Source organism: Vombatus ursinus, unplaced genomic scaffold, assembly GCF_900497805.2.
Source record: "Vombatus ursinus unplaced genomic scaffold, bare-nosed wombat genome assembly UNPS02014779.1, whole genome shotgun sequence".
Taxonomy (NCBI): Eukaryota; Metazoa; Chordata; class Mammalia; order Diprotodontia; family Vombatidae; genus Vombatus; species Vombatus ursinus.
The window spans coordinates 52,115,069-52,130,335 of record NW_020954557.1 but is presented as its reverse complement, the minus strand read 5'-3'; positions in this window follow the sequence as shown (position 1 = coordinate 52,130,335).

The following is a 15,267-nucleotide window of genomic DNA, read 5'->3' as shown; positions in this document are numbered from 1 at the left end:
ATTCAGTTCTGGGTGCCCCATTTTGGGAAGGACGTTGAATACTATTTGAGATACTTCAAGGTCAATGCCATATTGATTGAAGAAATGGGATGTTTAGACAGGAAAAGATAAGACCTTAGGAGGATATGATAACTGAATTCAGTTTCTTGAAGGGTTCTCATGTATTAGAGGAGAAATTAGACTTATTCTGCTTGATTCCAGAGGACAGAGCAAGGAGTAATGAGTGGCAATTACAAACAGGTGAACTTGGGCTCAACCAAATAGAAGAAACTTCCTATGAATTAGAGTGATCATAGAATTGATTGGAAGCCTCAGGAAAGATTGAGTTTGATAAAAATTATCCCAAGAGAGACATTACTAGCTTGACTCAGTAGATTCTAAGGTCCTTCCAAATCTAAGATTGTGATTTTTGGATTCTGTGAAAAATTGATCCTATTTGCCATCTACTAATTCCAGAAATGGATTCAGTTGTTGTTTTTAAAATCACTGTATTAACAAAGGCAATGTAGGTAGTGGAAAGAAAATGGAATTGAGAGTTATAACATGGATTCTAGTCTTCTAGTCTTGGCTCTGATACGTACTTTTCGACTGGGTGTGAACTTGTGATTTCCTTGACAGAGAGCACTGGTATCAAACTCAAATAGAAACAGGGCCACTAAATCATACATAAGGATCCCTGTCAGTGCTGATTGACTTAGAAAACCACATATTAACATTATCTATGTCTTATCTTATTTTTACTTATTTTAAGTATTTCCCAATTCCTTTTTAGTCTGGATCTGGCTGCACTTAGGAGAAGTCTGTAGACCATGTTTGACACGTCTAATATAAAAGACTCTTAGATCAGTCCAGTCTTTAATTTAGCTTTAATTCTTTTCTGCCTAGAGCCCTGAGAGGTTTATGTATCTTGCTAGGATTACGTATCCTGCATATGTCAGAGGCAGGACTTTAACCTGGTTTTTATTGGACTCAAGAAGGCCAACTGCCTATCTATTATGCTATGCCGACCTTTGAAAAGTCATTTAAACACTTGCTCTTCAGTTAACTAACTTATAAAATCAGGACATTTGGCAAGACCATCTCCCAGGTTGTTTCCAGCTCTTAAAAATCCGTGTTATTTAATGCAAATAGTGTTCTTGTTGTAGTGTACAAGTATTCTGGAAGTAATCTAATTTATATATTTCTGCATCTGTAAATAGTTTTAAACACATGCAATTTTAAATGGAGGTGGGGGTAAAGATTGTGGTACCACAAAAAGACAAGATACAAGTTGACAGTATGATTATGATACAGAGAAGGAAAAGAAAAAAGGGGGCCACTGAAGCATTAGAGTTATAAAATTGGTTGTAAGCTTCTTATATAGGATTTGGAGGATGCAGGACTTTTTAAGGAGGAGAAACTTACAGGATTATCCAATACAGTTCACAGGAAAAAAAAAAACATGGTGGTGTTTGGCAACTCCCAGATGAGTGGATACAGAGGCACTGGGTAGATCAAGGGAATATGTCAATGTAACGTTAACAATCTGAAGTACCCCTGCCTTCCCATGATATGTATCTATGGATCTCAGCTGTGACAGCTTTCTAAAGCTTCTCAAACCTTAAAAACAATACTCACTTCTAGCAATTTATGGGAGGATAAAGGATGCCAGGACAAACCTAGAAAGCATCTCAAAGAGTTGTGAAACTCTGGGCAAGAAACCAAAGACCAGGTTTATTTTTTTTTATAATAACAACTGGTGATTTAAGGTAGAGGCTTCAGAATAGAAAGATGTATTTGGGAAGGGAAGAGTTGAATCAGGTGGTGTCAAAGGACGGTGTTAGAGTTTCTGGACCAGGGTTCAATATATAGAAATGATGGGCTCTTGGCCAGGGATAGAGTACATACAACAAGGCATAGAAGAATGCATTTGCCTAGAGACTTGCAAATCTTAAGTCCCAGACAAAATCCCACTTTTTACGAGGAGCCTTTCTTGACACTCCCCAACCTTAATGCTAGTGCTTTCCTTCTATGATTACCTCCAAATTATCCTGTGTATATCTTGCTTGTACTGAGTTGTTCGAATGTTGCATCCACCCATTTGACTTTAAGTTCCTTTGAAACAGGGACTGTTTTTTGCCTTTCTTTGTATCCCTGACACTTAACACAGTGACTAGTACATAGTAGGTGTTTTATAAAATGTGTGTTGACTCATTTATTTGAGGTGGCTTTAACTTGAAAATGAAAAGGAAGAGGGAAAATTGTCAACATACAACCACTAAGTCAGATGCTACAAAGTAAGAGGTATAAATAGGAGTAATATTCATATAAAGAAAAGGCCCATTAATTAAGCAGAGACAGTATATGTAATAACCACCCGTGGTATTTGATATCCATGCAAAACTATAATCAGAGGAACCTTTCCGTGGCACAATTGAACTGAAATTGGAGAGATGAGTAAATCAAAGAAACTATAGATCAAAATTTAATGTAGATCTAGAAATCCCTAAAAAGGAAAAAGTTACTCTATAACAGCTGCAAGCAGAGACTCACAAGGAAAAAAGAGATTTTCCATAATGACTATAAAAATACCTGGAAGATATAAAGCAAGAAATGTTAAAATTAAGTAAAAACTCTGGAGGAAAGAATTGGAAGGATAATTAATAGCTTCAGAGAGAAACTAGCAAACTTTATCCAAGAAATAGACTCCCTGAAATAGAAATCCATGGTTCCAGTGAGAAATATTAGAATAAAATCAAAAGATTGAAAAAATAGAAGAAAATGTAAGGTTTTTTTTTTGATGTAAAAAACAACTGAACTCTGGAAATCAAGGAGAGATGATTTTAAAATTATTCTTAAATTTCTTGCTTTATTTCTTACAGGTACTCTTATAGTCATTATGGAAAATCCCATTTTCCATTTGAGTCTCTGCTTGCAGTTATGATAGAGTCACTTGTTCCTTTTTTTAGGGATGTCTAGATCTATATTAATTTTTCATATTCATCACTAGTTACTTTGATTTACTCATTTCTCTAACTTCAGTTCTTGAATTGGATTCTGTGCCATGTCATTACCAACCAAATAGAGGATGGCAGAGAGAATGGATAATATACAATAAAGTTGCATAAAAACCACAATCATCTCACTAATGCTTATTTATCCCTTTCACAGTGCACCTATCCAAAAAAAAAAATGCAAGCCTTTGAGGGTCCCAATTTTTGAACTGCTGCAAACTCTCTTGCCCCTTGGACTCAGTAACCTGGTTATCTTTCAGTTGACTGAGCACAGCCTATGGTTTAATCTTTATGATCATGACTTGGCTTAGACTTCTCACTTCTGGAGCACTACCGATTTTCCCTTAATCATCATGACAAAAGGACCCTATCCTCTTTAGGGTTTAAGGACAAAAGCTCTCAGAGACTATTTGAACACATCATTTAAGTTCTGCTGAAAACAAACATAACAATCTAGATTCAGACCCTTCCTGAATTCCATTTAAGTAACGCATATCTTCTATTTCTGAGGTGTATGGGGTGTTCAGGGAGGATTAGCACCTTTGGTGAGGTGGCTTTCTGAGCCCTTTTCATGGCTGCTCATCCACCTTTGGTGCCCACCTTCACGAAATTCTCACCCGTGGCTCCAAAAGGCAATAGCATGCACAGAGGCCAGATCCTAGTGAAACTGCCTTAGCAGATGAGCTAAACCAGGCTGAGGGTAACCAACAGGCTTCCAGCCTTTAGTGAGTTAGAGCGATGTCTATCCTAAGCATGTGAATACTTCCCCTGCCAGAATGAGTGGCTGAGAACAATTTGTTCCAATGACCATGAAGGCAGCTTGGTCGGACATTGAGACTCCAAGGTCATCCACTGCATCCTAGGCCATCACCAGTCACCTTGATTTTTGTCTTGCCACTGGACTTTGATGATTCTGGAAGACAAAGTGAGGCTGATGACTTTGTGCAACTCTGCCTCACTTAAATCCAATTCACCCATGAGTCAAGACATCACCCATGATGTCACTGGTCCTCTTAGAAAACAAAGGACGAACAACAGCAACAACAATGTTCTATTTCTACCTTTACCTATCATCATGTAACACTGCTTCCATTGGCTGGCAGTGGTCAGCTATAATTCACTTCTGGTTGCTGTGGAAACCTCATAAGTGACCTACATTTCGTGAGACAGTAACTAAAGTTTCTAAGAGTCTTTCCCGGGGAGGATATACAATGCATTTTAGTTTAATCCTAATTAATCTATTACCTTGCAAGATTAGAGAGTATACTTATGTCTTAGCAGCTACAAACATTTCAATGCAGGGAAAAAAAATAAAAACACGTCTGTCTTTATTGCCATTGTTTGATATTAATTCAAGAAGAACGTGCGTAAGCAATGTTACTAATAGCACCAAGAAAAGATACCTGTGATTTTCTTTTAAAAATCTGATTTATAAAAAAAGAAGGTTTGGTCAGATTTTTGAAAACTTCCCTTTTATTATGCAATTAAACAACTTTATTTTTAAAAACACAGTTTTAAGCTGTAGTTAAACATAAAAGTATTAATGTCAAATTATGAATAAATCTATATCCTTTTCTAATTCCTAATTCCTACACTCCTATATATGTATATTTTAAATGTGCATATAGATAAAAATAAACATATAGATACACACACATTTAAAACACAGAGCTAATGTGAACACCATATTCTTAGTATGACTTTTTTTCTTTGCATTATTTCCTTGGTTTAGCCATATTTCTGTATATTCCTGAAGAAATAAGATTTTGATTAACCAAATATTCAATTGCACAACTTTTAAATATTTCAAGGGAAAGAAAGCTTTTGTTTACTTTCCTTTTCATGAACTATCCAGTTATTAGACTTTGGTTGAATTTCCCAGGGTTGTACAATTCTTGAAGCATTTGTTGGTCTAAACATTAAAAAAATCCCTACCTAATGAATAAAACAAATGCCTATACAACCATTGAGCCCTTCTGTGCAAAGAACAGTTTTCTCATTCTCACAGATTTGGTTTGAATCTATATGTAACTCATTGAAAAAATTGTTTACCTTTTTTTGCATAACAGATTTATACCCCATGTTTCCAAATGATTTTTCTGTATGTCTGTCATCTTTACATTTGTGCCATTTGTGTGATTTAGGTGCTTGCTTGAGGACATGCCATTCATATGATGCTTATACTATAGTATTCCAAAAAAGTCCGTATTCAGTTCTCTCTTTGAAAAAGTAGCTTTATGCTCCCCTTTTGAAATGTCTTTCCTTCCTTTTTAAGGAAAAATGAAGGACATAACTACGGATTGAAAACATGGTTTCAGAGACCTGAAATCTGCTGGAAGAAACTAGTGTTCTTGAGATTGTAAGGTCAGTGGTTTAGAAATTATTATGCATATCTTAATTAACATAGCCTAAAAGTAACTACATATGTATATATACATATATATAATAACCATAAAATATTTGTGCTAATGCGTAAACTATTTAGGTAGGAAAATTATTACCATTTTCATATATTCATAATCTAAAATAAAAATATCATCTCTTAGGGGTATATTTGTATTGATTCACTTCAGAAAGGCATTATTTTATCAGTGAGTTCACTCAATATATTGTTTACATAACATTAAATTGTATAGTAAAATTTCACTTAACATCTTATAAAATGTTAGCACTATTAAATGGGATACAAAGTAGATATATGGTAGTTCTTTAAAACTTTCCACTTGGATGTGTTTTTATGTTTTAAATAGTAGACACTTTCTTGGTATATTTCCCCGTTCGCCTTAGTCTCCTGAATGGTGTTGGAACATCATAAAACTTTCAGAAATCTTTGGATTTTACCCTCAATCTTGACTGAGTTTAGGAGATTTTGATGAACCTTTAACCAGAGACTATGGCATCAAAATATTTCCTGTTCCCCAGCTCGATTGATCCTTCTTCAACCCAAGTATCTAAGTAAAATGATGGTAAAGATGATGAGTCAGGAGTTTTTAGGGATGTCTTCCAGCTTGGATTTGTGTTCTTAAGAGTAGAAAAGGATACTGAGTGAAAAAATAACCATGTCCACTATAAATTGGCTTCCAGCTATAATAATATATAATACAGTATTAATTTTGAAGTTAAAACTAAATGGCACCTAAAAATGGTTACATTTTGATGAAATAGACTAAGGAATCTTCTGTCTTCAGATTATTTTGTTATCTGTTCCAACACCATATCATAATTATACATATATATTTTTTTAAAATATAAGCACTATCTCGGTTCTTAGATAATTAACTACCTGAAAAAGTGTATTCTACTTCAGTTGCCACAAAACTGATTATTCAGTTTTTTTCCAGTAGCTCCAAACTACCTTCTCTATCTCCTTCTTTGCACCCCAGCTACACCTCTCCCATTCCAATTCACTCCCCCTTCCTCTCCCCCCTCCCTTCTTATGTTTCTCATGGTAAATTTTTAATTCTGGGCAAGTATAGTCCATTTTTGGACATTTTAAAAATTATTGTTTAGCCTATATGTGTTAAAAAAACAATTTTAATACCACAAATAAAAGCATAATTAGAAAAGTAAATTTATTTTAAAATGACACCAACAATTAAATAAAAAGTTGAATATTGACAGAGAAAAAGAAGAGAGGGAACTCATCAATAATGCTTCTCCCCATCATGTTTTCTGATGGACACCCTCTCTCTAGAAGACATATGGTTGTCTGCCTAGAGAATAAGTCCCTCAGTAAGTCAGTGGCTACTCTCCTTTGTAAAGGTAGAGACTGCAGAAAAGTTCATATCCTATCAATAGGTACATGGTTTTCCCAAGAGTTAAGACACTTAGTACATTACCCGTTATCCTCTAAGAGTTCTTCAGGAGAGCTCACAAGCAACCTCAGACCAAGGGATGCCCTGAATCTTTCACCAAGTCACAGGCTGGATCTCAGTAGTTAATCCCTTCTCTTTTGTGACTGATAGAAACACGTTTCCCAACTCAGGCATCTGCCATCATTAACATTTATACAAAAACCTAAGGAAATTGTATTGTGTACATAGTATTGTTTATTGCTACAGGTCATTCCTTTCCCCTTGTTTCCTAGAGAGAGAGAGAGAATAATTCCAAATAAGGCTCATGTCCCACTCTTGTTCCTTTTAATCTTTCCACAGTAACATTCTATGTTGTGCTTAGGTGCAGAGAAGTGCATGCAGTCATGTGTTAGCTTTGTTTTTTTGTTAGGTATATTACAACAGCATCTGTTAATTGCAAATAAAAGTTTAGGTTAGTTTCTAAGTATAATACAACAATGTATAATTATAACTTTTCCAAGTGACTACCAGAAGCCCATTGACCAATTCTCATATCTATATTCTGAGCTTTCTTCATCTGTCAGTGTGGTTAGTAAACCCCCATGGGCTATCCTTATCTTTCCTTTATAGTCTGTTTGACTTAGATCAACCTTCTTTGTCTTATGATTAGTGGTTTCCATGGCTATACCCACTACTGGTTTTTATTTTTGTTTTTTTAATTCCACAACATTGATGCCTTGACTCAGTCAAATTCTTAGAAGGTAATTCTGTACACCCCTGTATTGCACAGGGCTCAGCATACGCCAAACCCAAACGCAAATGATTTTTGGTTTATTCAGAACGTTGTATTTTCTGCACCTTTAGTGCAGTTTTGAAAGTATGTTGCCATTGCTACCACTTCCATCCTGCCTTGTGCCTAATTGACTACTCACTGAAGTATGACAAAAAAGCATGGCACAAAATAGGAACCTGCATTACTTTCCAAAAAAGACAATCCTGCATTACCAAAACTGTGAATCTAATGTTGCAGAAATAATTGTGTATAAGAGCTGTGAAAAGATGCAGAGTATGGACATTGCCTCCTTGCTTTTTGTTCTTCCAATTCAAAGCATCGGGCTCACCAGAGGACTTAAGCATTCCCCCACTGACCTAGAAAGGCAGATACTTTAGGAAAGATTGAAAAGTATAAACCCCTCAGGATCCATATGCAAATAACAGCTGGATGAGTGAGGAGACTGGCAAGGGTGGGGAAGAATGTACTCTCTGAAACAGGATGTGCTAAAAATGGAAACACATGATCACATGCTTCTTGGGAAATTTCTCAAAGTCGTTTAGACCTAAAAGGTAAGTTATGTGGCTATATTAACTAAGTCAAGTAAAACAAAATGTTCATTTGGGAAGAAAAGCTGTGGCAGATATACCACCGCAGTGTTATCTTTACATGAACTTCTTCACTGTATTCCCCCAGATTACAGTAAACCAAATTTCTCCTGAAGCTTTCGATAGGTGGCTGGCATATGCCACTGCAAAGGACTTTTACAACTACTTAATACCCAATTTTAAGAATGCTACAGCCCTGAAATCAATTTTGTAATGCAGTGAGGAATTTGATATACCCATGTAGTATATAAGCAGACATCATGCTGACAAGGCAGGTAGAGTACTTAGCAATATGGGCTCCTTATGCCAGTACATCCCATGAATACATAATGACTTAGTCCTACATGGTTTTTTTTTTTAAAGGAGACTACATCGTCTCACTTGCTTTCTTTAGAGCCAACTAAAAATAAATGTAATAAAACTGAACATATGTTCAATAAGCACTTCCTAACTGTTCATTTTAATAATGGTTATAAAAACAAAAGGAGCAATTAGACTATTCTGCATCTTGACAGCACCAAAAAGAACAAAAAGCAAACTCATATTGTAATAAAAGATGACGTATTTGCTAATGCACATAATAGCATTTTGCCCTAATTGTCCGAATAAAAAATAAGTCTCTTAATCAAAACCTACTTATCCCATTGTCCTTAAGAGGTATAATGAATAAGGTACTGGATTTGGTGATGAAAAAGACCTGGATTCTAATTCTACCTCAGTTATTAGCTGATACTGGACAAGTCACTTAACTTCTCTATGCCTCAGTTTCCTTATCTGTAAAATAAGGACCTCTAAATTGCCTCTGAGCTCTGAATCTATGATCCTAACATGGAAGAATTTCCACAAGAAGGAAGATAGGGAAAAAGGAGAGACAGGAGATAACTAATATTCTTCTCCAGACAAAGAAATCTGAGTCTAGGAAAATCAGTACCTCTTTTTAGTCCTTGATTTTTAGCAAAGAATTAAACATTGGAGTAGAATTTATGGGAGATACTTAATACTTCCACAGTAACTTATTAAAGAGAAGCAACAGGGCATAATGGTCAGAGAGCTGGCCCTGGAGTTAGGAAGACCAACATTTAAACCCTCCTTCCAACATGCACTGATTGCGACCCTGGACAAATCAATTAATTTCTCAGTGCCTCAGACAGCTCCCTAAGAGAGTAAATTGCAGACCAGATGCCAGTCTGCTTTGGTGAAGGGTGTTTCCTCCCTGGGATTTTCCAACACCAATGAGATCACAGGTCCAGATCAAAAAGAAAAAAATCAAACAATTCTGATATTTTATAGACAGAATCATCATGTTAACCTTATGCAGTTGTTCTATGTTGTGTGCTTTAGTTCTCCCCAAAGCTACAGGCAATTGAAGTTATTACTATTTCTTTTCTTTTTTCTTTTTGGCTAGGCAATGGGGTTAAGTGACTTGCCCAGGGTCATACAGCTAGTGAGTGTTATGTGTTTGAGGCTGCATTTGAACTCAGGTCCTCCTGACTCCAGGGCTGATGCTCTACCCACTGCGCAACTGAGCTGCCTCATTATTATTATTTCTAAACATGAATCTTCTTAGACCTCAATTTTACCTTTGGTTGGAAATTTGGTTGAAAAGAACCTGGGAAATTTGGGCCTGGGAGGTGGTGGCCAGAATCAGTGGTCTGCAGCCCAGATACCTTCTGACTCCATTTTCTATGACACACCCACAGGGCATTTGGGCATGATAGTTTACCCACAATAGTGTGCAACTAGTTTACCTGGTCTTTCAAGTTCCTTGTTAAGATTGAAAAGTTTAAAAATATCCTGGGGAAATTATAAAACATTTCTTTCTGTAATGCTAAATCACCTCCTCAATTCAACTCTGCTCTTTAGAATGTGATCAATAATACAGCTATCAAACTACGTAAGCAAACAAGTGAGAATTTGAGATTGATTGGAGATGAACACGACCCAGTACTAAAAACACAGCAATCTTGCAAAAACACAAACTTTTTAATACAGAAAATCAAAGGGAAATCAACATCAACAATGAATTATCAAAGGGAGATTAATACCTTATACTGGAATAACACATAAAGTAGGATTAGAATCCTGCTAGGGTCTTGTCTTAATTAAACCAAGACGTATAACTTTTGATTACACACATTATTGGAGGGAAGAGGAGCAGAACAGTTCTAGTGAGGTCATAAAGCCACAGCTGGCATTGTCTGTGCCTAGCAAAACAGAAGGAAAGGCAAGGTCAAGTGTGTCAGACTCCTAAGAGAGAGACCAAGTCGAGAAGAGAATCAGATTAGAAGAGAAACTTTTCCTTTAAGGCATCTAGTTAAAATATGAGGAAGGGGGGCAGATAGAAAATGGCAGATTCTTTTCCTTTCTTGGATTCATATGATCCCCCTATCCTAGGCCAGCTCTCCTGGATTTCCTGACATTTCTATGAAGAATCCTCAGCATCCCGGGAATCGTTTTAAACATCATCATTCTAGTCAATACCTTTGTACCTCAAGCAGGTCATCATGGTCATGCTGCTGATGCTAGGGTTCTGATAAGAGAAGAAAAAAATCCATTTCCATTGCCTTTACTTTCTCTCTATGGTGTTTAAAGGAATTAGAGACAGAGGGGAGTTAGGAAGGAATAGAGAAAACAAGATAAAATCACTTTCAAAATAGAAAAAAAATTGACTCAAACCCTTATGTGGCAGTAATTGCATAAGCAATTACATGACAGGTATTTCTAAGCCTTCCTTGCCTATCCACATTATTAAAGTCTTAAAAACAAACCAAAATAAAACTTCAGACTTACTTTGTCCTCACTCAAGCAAGATAAGCAGTCATAAGTTTTTATCTGTATAGAGACACATAATAAAATTTTTATTAAAAACATATTTGGGGAAACCATCTATAAGGCAGTAACAGAAACCTTTCAAGTCAATGGACAGTTTTGGGGGCAGCATTGTGATGATTGTAAAATATGGTTGATGCAATGATTGTCTCCTCTAGAATTCTGAATAGGCATTGTCTAGTTCTAGTCATTCCCTTTACACACTCTTTATTGGAACATCCCTGCATCAAAAACAGTCACCCAGCACATAAGTAGTAAGTACAGAAAGAAACCTGGGACAAAGGGAAAAATCCAGTTTTGTTAAAGTGAATCAATCCTGCAATTTTAGGCTTGAATTGAATACAAACTAATCCCTGCCCTCTATACAATTTCATAAAGGTCAAATAGGTATGAAAATCAACTCAGAGAGTATTTCATCAATATTAATTAAGCACCTACTATGTACCAGGTGCTATTCTGGGTGCTGAGGATTCAAGTACAATGAATGAAACAATCCCTAAATGTAAGGAATTCATTTAAATTGTGTGCATGGTATCATGCAAATTGTATACTAGCACATGACAGAGGAAGTGAAAGTGAAATAATAGCGAATTTTTGTATATACAAATATTGTCTATTTGGGTACAAAATCCTCTGTGGTAAGTGCTGTTATTATCTGCATTTTACAGATAAGGAAACTGAGGCTGGGGGAGGGTAAGTGACTTGGATTTGAACTCAGGTCTTTGACTCCAAGTCTAGCACACTCTCTCCACTGAACCAACTAGTAGTCCAAGAGAACTACTGCCTTTCTGCTAGTTAATCAGGAAAGGCTTCCTGGAGGAAGTGTCATTTAAGTAGCCTACTTAAATTTTTTTTTTTTCCCTTTGTTGAATGGAATGTGCTCTTCTCCTGCTTTCTGCTTTCTTTAAACAAGAGCTAATTTCAGTCTAGTTGCTGCCTTAGGATATGATTAGGTTTGAAGCTCTTGGCTGCAAGTCAAACATGTGATCCTAACAGGTTGTGTTACTTGGATGTGGTTCTTTCCTTTAAAGGGATAGCTTTTCTGAAATGATGTCATTTTTATCTCACTCCTGGTTATCTTCAAAACTGAAAAGAAAATAGATATTTTGTATAGGAGATATTTCTCATATGGCTTCATAGATTAAAAAGAAAAACCCAATAAGTAACAGATGGCAATTTCTTTCAGAAGGGCTTAAAAAAATACACCCTGGATTTGCAGTTGTTTTCTTCAAAATGACCTAACTGTTCACTTCAGGAAGATGGTATCATGAAGTTTCTTGATTACAAACGTTCCTTCAACAGTCATTCAAAGGACTGGCTTCAGTCTATCTTAGGTTTCCAGGGTTTAATTTTGTGTGAGTGTGTCTCTTATGAAATTAGTGAAGGTGACTCTAGATGGTGGACTACAAGTTGAAAACATTGAAATAAGAGGCATGGAATTGTTGTTGTTGTCAGGCAGTGGGGTTAAGTGACTTGCCCTGGGTCACACAGCTAGTACAAGTCAAGTGTCTGAGGTCGGATTTGAACTCAGGTCCTCCTGACTCTAGGGCCAGTGCTCTATCCACTGTGCCACCTACTTGCCCCTGTTGTTGTTGTTTTAATTAGCAATTTAACTTCCCAAAGTCTTTTTAGGGTGTGAAAAAACCGATGTGACATAACTCATATCCAACAAACACAATTAGATGATCAAGTCTTTCCCAATGACTCTCCGTTCTGTTAATTTTTATCTAAGGTATTGTATGGGTGTGATGTTTTCCCCAGAATGCACCAATGGAGATTGCTTAGAGCACTGTTCTCCTGTTTTGCAAGCCGTCTTCAAATGTATCTAGCAGCAACTGAATTCTCTTATTTATCCTTTCCTATCTGGCAATCTAATGAGATCAGAGAGGGCTTAACAAACTTGGGAGAAGAGGTCAAGGTGTCTCACGCACACTGTTTGGTCTGTGTTGATACTTGACTATTGATGCAGTAGAGAAATATGTAGAAAAATGAGGACACAACCAGTTTCATAGGTCGCCTTTATTCTTTCTCACAGACCACAGGATGAGCTCTGAGGCATTAGCAAAAGTCATCTTTGAAAAAGGGAAACAGGAGAACTTTCACTTTATTTTTCTGTAAGCTAAAATGTCGTGTTTTTTTTTTCCCTGAGTCCCAGGGATGTTTCACTAGATTTTTTTAAAAAATCTTAGCAGGATACTACTTATATTCTAGAAAACTAATGTATTTCCATTTCACTTCCTCCTGTGACAGGCATATGTGAAATACAAAAGTATTAAATTACTTTCACATTTAAATGTGGAGCCTGTAGTACAAAAGCAACATCACTGACAAAAGGTATCTTAAAGAATACGCAAAGCACATGAAAAATATTTTCTTTTACTCTTTTCACCAATCTGGTTTGGGATCTTTAAATATTGTTTCTGACAATAAGGCCTAGCCAATTTTAGTATACAATGTATTACCCATGACTAACCCTAAGCATGGAACACAATAAGTTCATCTTGTTGGGCCTTAAAAAAAATGAAAGTATAATAAAAAGCTGGAATGAGGATAAGCTCAATTCAACAAGCATGCTTATGTGACTTTCTGGGAAATAGTCTTGTTTTCTCTACTAATGTTGGTACCTGTCCTTGGGAATTGAGTACATTGGGTATATTTAGTTATGATATATTTTTGTGTGGTTTTAGCAATCAAAACATTCTATAAAAAAACTTAAAGCAAATTGGTTGTTGAAACAGAGGCTACAATCATGTATAAGGCCTGGTTTTAATTGCATATGCCTATGTAAAGATTATATAAGCACTTGCAATATGTTCATGTTTGACATTTGTAGAGGAATAACAGATGCAGTTATTGCCAAATTATTTGTTGCATCTCAGTCTTAGTTAAATCAGCACACGATGCATTGTGAGAACGTTAAATGAGGATTTTTCATCCAACTTTTGCTGCATTCTTTTGAAGAATACCTTGAAAATATCCAGGCACATACTTAGGTCATAGAGAAGGAAATAAAGGCATTATCTGAGCCTTCAAAAAAGGTAATGTTCTGGGAACTCTCTTTGTATTCTGAATCTTTGCTTTTGGTATGTGTCTTCTTTCTGTCTTTCATTTTCCAATCCTACATATCCTCTTTATTATAGTAGCATGGTTTTTAAAAGAAAGAAGAAAAGAGGAAAGGGGAAAAAAAGAAGAAAATGATTTTCCAATATTTGACAGAAACTTTGTCATATATGGCTCAATCACTACTATCTAGTGTAGCTCAATCACTAATATGTCTGAAAGCTTGGATTTGATCTATAAAAAAGAGAGATGATATACAAGATGGCCTTTCTGCAATCAAGGATAGAATGGGAAATTCATTGAGGTCATAAGCACTATTAGATATTTGTGTGCTGCCTTTTAGAATTTTAGATCTGCCCTGTCTTGATAGCATGTTTTTTTTTGTTAGAAATTTTTTTTAAACTTTACTATCTTGTAAAGAAGCTAGAATATATAAGTATAAGGCCTATAATTTGGAAACAGGTGAGTATCTCCCATTATCATCATTATTAATAACATATACTTGTAGAACCCCCATTGGATTCATGACATTGAACTAAGTGCTGCGGGATTTTGTAGTACTTCTTTAAAGTCAGGAATTTTCCATGCATTGAAAATCTGGGTGCTAATATTATTGAGATGACAGCTAAAACTGCAGATTTCTCTGAACTTGAGTTGTGTTTTGTGAATTGTGAAAACTGATTCTATCCAGAGAATTCCCTCGTAGTGTACACATTGTGTTTTCCACACTGGACCCCTCTAGAAAAGAGAGGATATTTGGCAATATGGCACCTACTATGTGTCTGGCACTATGCTGAGCCCTGGGAGTACAATTGCCTTTAAGAAGCTTGCAATCTAATGAGGGAATACATTACGCAAAAGGTATAGGTGTATTATGTTCAGTGGAGGGGAAACCAAGCACAGCTATTGATAGAAAATGAAGATATACAGTCTTTCTATATAACGTTGCCATTTATCAGAGACCTAGGATGATCAGCACTGACCAGCGCTCTGCAGAGCAGGGGCTCTTAATCAAAGCTACACACATGTCCATGGGACCATGGAGAGACTTTGGAGACCTGGGAATTTGTTTTTAATCAATATTTTGAAAACTATTTCCACAGAATTGGTTTCCTTTGTAACCTTATGAATTTTTATTATATATTTTAAAATATCATTCTGAGAAGGGATCTATTAGAGTCTTCTTCACTGCCTGAGGGCCATGACACAAA